Raw genomic sequence first — 9069 nt, forward strand, 5'->3', positions numbered from 1 at the left:
TCCCCACCAGCTTGGGGCCCCAGTAACCTGTCTGCTTGAGTCAGGCATGCTAGCATGCTGCAACACAGACACGGGGTTTGGGCCACGCACCCAAAGCTGCAGACTGTAACTGAAAACAACACAGTGAAAGACCCATCTCCAACACTTAAGTACACAGTCCCTCTGGGAGCCAAACCCAAGATATATCTGTCTTATGCTGTATAGAGAGCCATACAGGGGGTGAAAATTGCTCTTTTTCTCAATGTAAAGAGAGATATGTACAGTCTTCTTGCCCTCCCAGGTAACAATTATTTATAAATGGTAAATTAATGAACAAAAGTGATTTTATTAAGTACAAAAGATAAGATTTAAGTGGTCGTAAGAGATAGTAACAAAGCGATGTAGGTTATCAAACAAAATGAGCTAAGCTTAATACACTAAGAAACTAGTTACACTTAATTTCTCACCCTCAAAGTTGTTCTAATAAGCTTCTTTCAGAGACTGAGAAGCCTTCCAGCCTGGGTCCAATCCTTCCCCCAGTTCAATCTTAGATGTTTTCAGTAGTCATCTTGGGTGGAGTAGACAGGAGAATGGATGACCTAGCTTAACTCATTCCCCACCCTTACATAGGTTTTACATAAGGTGGGAATCTTGCATGTTCAGTCTAAACTTCCCCTCTGCTCTTGTGGAAAAATACAGCATTCCAAGATGGAACCCAGCATCAGGAGATATGGACACATACAGGGAGGCTAATAGACGCACTGGGCCCCTGGGCCAGGTGCAGGGAGGGGCACGAGCTCAGTTCTACACTCCTGGAAATGGGCAGGGCCTCAGGCGGAAGGGGAAGGGGAAGGGTTATGTCTAGCCTCCCACCCCACACTCATCAGCCGTTCAGCACCACACAGAGCACACTGTGTGGGACTCCAGCAGCATATTTAAATGGCCTAGGGCTCTGGCCACTACTACCATTACTGCAGAAGCAGCAACCAGGAGCACCAGGCCCTTTTGAATTGCTGGCCACCAGGGTAGTTTTTCCCTTTATCCCTCTCCCCTAGCAGCAGGCCTGGGCACGTCTTGGTAGGAGCCACCAGAATGCCATCTCCCAGGTTACAGGAAAAATAAGTCCATTCGCATATCATTGTCCAGAGGATTAAGCCATTAAGCTCCATGAGTATTACTAATGGCCCTCACTTAGCATGACTTCATTAGTAACAAAGGTTTATACTTCACATATTTTCATATTTCTAACTTCAAATGAAGTGCTATAACAGTACTGCTGTACAATTGTAGTAATTTAAGGGTAGACAGAGCAGGTGGCCAAGACCTTAGGAACTGCTAAATGGACAACTCCTGAAAGCGCACAGAAGACACAAGCACAAAACACTAAACTGTAGTGAGACAAGAGATGGGATACATATCCTTATTCTGGAATTACCTTACCTTTCCAGTGTATACATAACTGGAAGGGATACTTTTCCATGGTCATGGAAGAGCTAGTGGAATCCTAGGGACTCTTCATGACATTAATGTAGGATAGTCACGGGAGGTTGATGATATCCGCATTTATCAGAATAGAGGACTCTTCCAGGAGCTACAAGCAGCGACATTCTTCCTTGACCAGCACATTCACACTGGTGATGTTAAAATGCCAATAGTGAATCTCAGGGACCCAGCCTACCCTTTGTTCATAAAGCTGTACACTAGGTACCTAAATATTGTGATTCAGAGACCTCTTTATTCCAAAGGGCAGAAGGCATAAGGGATACATGGAGCATTTACAGCAATTACACAGTTGGCATGTGTATTTCAATCAAGGTTCTATAGGCTAGCAGTCATGATAATCATTCCAAATGTATGTATGGATAATAATTAAGGAGTTATGTATTTAAACTGCAAATTGTGTTCTTAAAATCTTGGGCTCACCAGCAGATGACATGCCTATGACATTCCTTTCAGGGAAGAGATAAAATGCTCATTTCCCTTCTGGTTAATTGTGTATTATACACTTTACAATGAAGGTCTATTTACATACTGAGCTCAGTGGCAGTAGAAAACTGCAAAATCTACAAGCAAAAAATCTGCAGAAAGAAATAAAACTGTGTGAGGGGAGGGAGGAATGTCTCCATCTACATTTATAAAGGCTGGAATGGCTGTATCTTGGGGACCAAAGAGATGTACTGGTTCTTTCTCTTAGGAGGCAAGCTGTTACCGTGTCGATTTCATGAAGGAAGAATCACATCCAAGCCAGGAAAATACTGGAAGGGCTTGGGGCTAGCATTATGTTACAAAATATGAGAATATCTAGTTAACTATAGGGTACAGAATGCATGTTATAGGTTCTTTTATTTATAACTGTGTTTCCAATATTTCCACTCATTATTATTTGAATTTCTGTGCTTTGCTGAATACACTTGTACCTGATTCCATTATAAACATATTAAAATGCTGTGTGTTAAGCAGAGTGATAGGTGAAGTGACAATATGCACATTCCAAAATGTTAATTTTAATTGTACTTTTAAAAAGTAATGAATCAAAATTAAATTCTTTTGTGCTTTAAGTAGGCACATAGGCACCACTTTTATAAAAGGGAGAAGAGTGAGAATAGGAGGGGTTTCAGGCACAGAAAAAGGAAACAAATATTGTTATAGAAACAGCAAGTAAAGACAGTTGATATGGATGCAACAATCAGTGACAGTCCTTGAAGATTTGTGTTGATTTCTGCATGTGGAAAATGGAAAAGGAGTGTGCTGTGGTGGCGACATATGAATTTTCAGTTATTTTATAAGTGGCTTACGGTGTTGGGTGAGCAATTTTGAAGAAATGTGGCAGCTGGTCCTTATGATCCAGCATCCAGTCTTTCTAATACTTTTAGGGAAAACACTAACATGGCAGCAAAATGCCCAGCCCACAGCCAATAACTGAAATACTGATATTTATACTTTTTGCCAAAAGTAGTTGTGCTCATAGGTGTTTGTACCAGCCTTGCCCTAATGAGGTAGGCCAAGAGGAGGAGGAGAGGGAGAGTGACCACGAAAATTGAGCATGACCCTGCACCATCCTGTTGGGCTTTCGTTTAAACTACTGATGTATGCAGTTTTGAAAGATAGGAAGTCTATATTTCACTGCTGCTGTGCGTCCAGGCCATGAGACATCTAACTCTGCAAATCATATCTGTGTAACAGCATGGGACTTCTTTCTTAACAAACTGCTGGCTCAGTGGTTATTGGTGATTAACAAACTGCATGATACTGAGCATAAAAAGGTGAAAAAGTTCTTGGTTAAGCAGACTTTGCTAGAACCCAGCTTAAGGTTCCTAGAATCAGAGAGAAGGCTGGGCAACAGCAGGGTGTTATTGACCACTCTAGATCATTTAGGTAACCTGATCTGTCTCTGTAACCTACTGCTTTTGAATGTGCTTGAAAATAAAATAGAAGCTGTAAGTGAAAGTATTTTGTCGGGGTGCTTGAGTCTTATTTGTGTTGTTTATATCAACCATGTTTCAGATGTATGTATTCCCTGACTGCACCTTGCACAGAATAAAGTTACCAAAAGCTTTGGATTCCCAAAAAAAAAAACAAAACTGAATAACAATACAACCAATGAAACTGTAGTGGACAAATTTGCTGTGGACTATATTTGGTGATTGGTTGAATTGCCTCTGATATCATAATGACCTCAGGTTCTTGGCATGGTACAGATGTAGATGGCAGGCCATGCTTTCACAGGGTGTAATTCACAAAGAGGGAATGGTGGAAAATATGAGAAATTGCATAGTGGGGGATCATACATTCCAGTGATGACTGAATCTGATGATATTCTGAACAAAAAAGAGCTCTCAACTGCCTGGAGCAGTTTCCATTGCTTCACTCTGGCTTGCCAGACATTCTAGGCTTCAAACTAACAAAAAGTGATAGTCTTGGAACCTTACTATAAAAATAATACATCAATACACTTACCTAACTTCTTTCCCTTTCATTACTGGACTTATCTAGTGCTCACCTGGCAGCACTTGCTCAATTCCAATGACATTTCAAAGAGCTCCAGGATTGCACTGCAAGTTGCACTCGCCTTTGCAGCCCTTCCATCATCTTCCTCCTTTCCTTGCACTGCAGGAAGCATCTGCCTTGTTCTCACAAAGTGTTCACAGTCATATCTGAGTTACTGATAGGGTTCCCACCATGTATGACATGCTAGGCATAGTTCACTGTAGAGGTAGAAGATCTGTGGGGCAGCCCCATATTTCTTGTCCTTCTGATATGCCTATCAAAGCCCCTTGGCTTTCACTTGGCATTACTGATCATTCCTCTTGTGCCCCAGGCTTAATGCCCTTTGCACAATATGCACGCATGTACATATCTGTATGTCTTCTGTTGTTCCTTAGTTAGGTTTGCATCACCTCTTTTCCTCACAGGCTGAGGAAGTCCAGGACTTTGGTCCAGCTGAAGGCAGAAACACACCATGTAGGTGGAAATCTCTTTGTGCATACGGCTGGATGCTTTCCATGGTGGGCAACAAAAAAAAGGGCATATCCAAAGCACCCTGGTATATTTAAAGGGAGGAGGGGGACTTCTGGCACAATAAACCCTCAATTTAACAGGCTAACTGAGGGGAGGGGTGTCTGTTAAACCCAGAAGTCCATTAAATACATGGTTTTACTGCTCATCCACCTCCCAACCATTTTCCCCCAGCCCTAGTCCCAGCCTTAAAAAAAATGCCTGCAACTCACCTCCGCTAGAACTGCCACCACTAGAAGAACCACTGGAATCTGCTTCCGCAGCTGGGGCCTCACTGCAGTTGGGACCCCCACCACGCGCAGCAGCAAGGGCTCTGCCTTGGCTGGGGGTCCCACCGCAAGTGGCAGCAAAAGCCCCACTGCATGCAGCTGGAGGGACCCCGCCACGTGGCTGGAGCTGATGGCCCTGCCATGGTGGCCGGGAGGGAGCTGCCACCCGAGCTGCCGTGTGGCAGTGGCAAGTCTCATAACATACTTTTGTGGCAGAGGAAAATTTAGGATGTTACAGGCCCCAGTTAAGCAGACTTCAGGAACAACGGTGGGGAGGGGGGCTGGCAGACATCCATTGTTCCCGAAGTCTACTAAATCAGGGTCCATAAAATCGAGGGTTTACTGTATATGTGACTCTACCCTGGACAATTGAACTAGAAAACTGATTGCTGCTGAACAGCTGCTAGAGGGCTGTTATAGTCAATACAGATAATGCAGTGTAGTATCGTCTTAATACTACTGTTTTAGGGTGAGTTTGGCCTGCTTATTTGGTGAGGTGGCAGGCCCTAATAGAGTGGAGCGGGGCCAGGAGGATCATTTATCCCATGCCTTAGGAGACAATGGGACCTCAATTTTTGGTATTTTTCTACCAAGTTCTTTCCATTTATTATCCACCTTGCAGTTACAACAGAGACAACAAAAGAATCTATATATACCTGCAAAAAATTGATTGAAATCATTGTGGGACCTCAGGCCTTTGCCAATTTTTCAGTCATATCCTAGTTTCTGTCTGTGTGATTGAAACAGCTTTTGTGATTAGTGATTCTATGTTATGAAACACTCTTTACAGTCTTTGCATAGCTAAGGTTTTGAAAGTTTTAATTAATTCTGTTATTTTAAAGTGATTTTGCTTGGTCTGAGGGTGAGTTTAACATTTAAATAAGTTGTTTATCTCTGCATAAAAGATTTTTTATTCCTGTTTTTCTTATGTCTTCATGTACAATAACCATATCAGCTCAGCTGTATGCCAATTTTAGATTCACCTTCAAAGGCCTTTCTGTGATGATAAACTTTTAATTCTAGTTGTTTAATAAACTTGATACCTAATATAGCAATCACCCCATGTTCATATTGATAATAATGCACCTGTTATTAAAGGACTTTAATAATGGGAACATGTTAGCAGATGAACTTTCAAGACTTTGAAATAAGATCATAGGGGCCATAATAAATAGCACCCTCAAACTGTTATTATATAGTATTCATCGTGAAGTATATATAATTAAAAGTTTGTAAAATCAATCACCTTTACTGAATTAACTTATTGTATGTTACTGTGTTTTAAAGGAACCCCTGAATAAAAATGAAACAAAAATTTGAAAGTGATGCAAGTAAGACATGGTGAAAGTAACAGAGTGAAGCAGCAGTAAAGAGTTTGAAGTCAATAACATCACTTCTCGTAGAAAAAATGCCTCAGCCACTGGATGGTGACCATAGCGACATGGACACTCCCAATTCTGATAATGAAAACTATGTACTCACAAATGAAATTTGAATGTCATTGCCTCAAAATGAGGTTGTTAATCAAGACTCAGAAATGAAAACAGTAGCAATAGAGGCAGAATCAACTTAGAGATTGTGCAGGAAGAACATGAGAACCCCAGAGATGCTGCACAGCTAGAGCAAGCATTTATGTCTAGCACAGGACATAGTGTAACAATAGTAGCATCAGAACCTGATATTGGACTTCTTGATAAGAACCATGTTACTCAAATGCAGTCATTTCTCAAAGTTAGTTGTTTTCAGATTCCATGTAATATACTGAAAGACATTGAAAATCATGCTTTTCCCACTTGTCAGCTGACAAAAACTTCCAAATGAAGAGACCTATACAGGGGACTGGCACTGCTGGAGCGTGGAAAACCAGGCTCTGTACTGTGTACGTGGTTTCATTTTTAACAGTAATACTTCAAATGCATCAGAACTCCTGATCCATCCGGTTGGAGCATCAGCAGATGTTGGAGGAAGTTAAAAGACCAAATACCTGCACATGAAACTTGAGTATCACATAATAACTACATTACATGGAAATTAGATGTAGAGCAGCACGAGCTGAGTTCATTTAAAAGTTACTCCTGAGTAAGATAAACACAGAAACTGATGAGTGGAGAAAATTACTGCAGCGCATACAGAAAGTCATTCTTTTTTCTTTCTGAACGGGGATTGGCTTTGTTTGGTTCCTGTCAACGTATCAGTGAACCTACAAGCAGAAGCTTTCTTGGTATAATTACACTTCTTAAGCAAGTATGATCCACTTTTATCAGGCCATGTTAAGCATGTTCATGAATCCCAAGAGAGAGGACAACACATGCAAGTCCACTATCTGTCTACCAGGATACAAAATGAATTTACTGAGCTGTGCAAGACAATAGTGCAAACAATAATTCTTGAAGAGATATGACATGTGAAATACTTTTCAATTATTATTGATGCAAGTCCAGACTGGTCTCTTAAGGAACAGAGGGCCTTGGTTGTTCAATATGTTAAAATTGCAGGAAGTTCAAAGGTTTTAATTGAAAAATGATTCATTTTGTTGATAATTTCATGAAAAAAAACCTGGAAAATTGCTGCTTGTATATTATCAGAGAGATAGCTGTGTTAGTCTGTATCTTCGAGAACAATAAGAAGTCCTGTGGCACCCTATAAACTAACAGATATTTTGGAGCATAAGCTTTCGTGGGCAAAGCATCTGAGGAAGTGGGTCTTTGCCCACGAAAGCTTATGCTCCAAAATATCTGTTAGTCTATAAGGTGCCACAGGACTTCTTGTTGTGTTTGTATATTAGAAATTCTGGAAAGCTTCAAATTAAATGTTCAAATCAGCATTAGCCAAGTGTATGATAATGGATCCAATATGATTGGGAAGTACAATAGCAGTCCATCTTGAGCAAAATACAAACTGTGTTTTCTCCAGTTGTGGCAAGCACACACTAAAACTTGTTGTTGGTTGCACTGAATCATGCAAGGAAACAACCACATACTTTGGAACAGTCCAGAAATTGTACAACCTCTTCAAAAGAAGTCCTCAAAAGTGGGAAATTCTGAAGCAGCATCTGCCTGTTTCCCTTCACGGCATGTCAACAACAAGATGGTCAGCCTGAATTGATGGCATTAAACCAGTTGCAAAGCATTTGGACTCTGTGAGAAAGGCTTTAACTGATCTTAAATTTGATAAGATTTGAGAGGGATAACACTGAACCGCTTGTAACAGAGAGATAGCCGTGCTAGTCTCTATACTATCAAAATAAAAAAGCAGTCCAAAAGACTACTGGACTGCTTTTTTGTTTTGACAGAACCCTTTCTTAAAGATATTCAAAAGTTTCCACCAATTGCTGCCTAACATCTCAATCTGATGAAGAAAGGCACTATCCAGTTGATAAAAATGTTAATTAGTGAAAGGACCACAACAAGCTCCTGTGAGACACCAGTGAAAACACACCTTCTCAGTGAAGATTCCCATTTAGAAACTACATTTGGAGACCTAACAGATGGATATAATTATAGATTATAATTATAATTATTATACAGATCTGAAGAAGTGGATCTGTCCCACGAAAGCTCATCACCTAATAATTCATTTTGTTAGTCTTTAAAGTGCTACATGACTGGTGGTTTGTTTTGTTAAAATACAGACTAACACGGCTAACTCTGTTCCTCTTGAACAATGTGGGTCAACAAACATTTTAATAGCCTAACAAATCAGTTCTCCGCCTGGCTCTGTGTTAAGAAATTAGCACTTTGAGACACAGTCATAAAACAAATATCAGAGGAGTAGCAGAGTTAGTCTGTATCTTCAAAAACAACAAGAAGTCCTGGGACACCTTAGAGAATAACCAATGTTTTGTAGCATAAGCTTCCATGGGCAAATACTCATCAAAACTCACGCTCCAAAATATCTGTTATTTTCTTAGGTACCACAGGACTTCTTGTTGTCAGTCATAAAACAGTTTCTTCCTCCCTCCGTTGGTGTTTGCGAAGAGCAAGGTCAGTGGGAAGGGCTGAGTCTCCAGACTGCTTCCACGGGAGCCCTCACAGGGTTTGTACCAGCTACACTGCTCCAGGTTTCAGGTGTGCGGCCCAGCAGGAAGGTGCGAGCAGTGTCCAAACCAGCCTCTACACGTACATTAGGTGCAAGGTGACCAACCCTCCCTTATTTAGGCCCTCGGGGGGCTGAGGGAGGGGGCGGCAGCGCCAGCGGCTGCACCTTCCCCGGGACTCCCGGGGCAGGGGAGGGCTGGCAGCTGCTGCTGCTGCCCTGGGGCCGAGGCACCAGCTCCTTAGGGCTTGGTGGAGCCGGCCCTGCCCCC

Source organism: Carettochelys insculpta, chromosome 3 (genome assembly GCF_033958435.1).
Source record: "Carettochelys insculpta isolate YL-2023 chromosome 3, ASM3395843v1, whole genome shotgun sequence".
Taxonomy (NCBI): Eukaryota; Metazoa; Chordata; order Testudines; family Carettochelyidae; genus Carettochelys; species Carettochelys insculpta.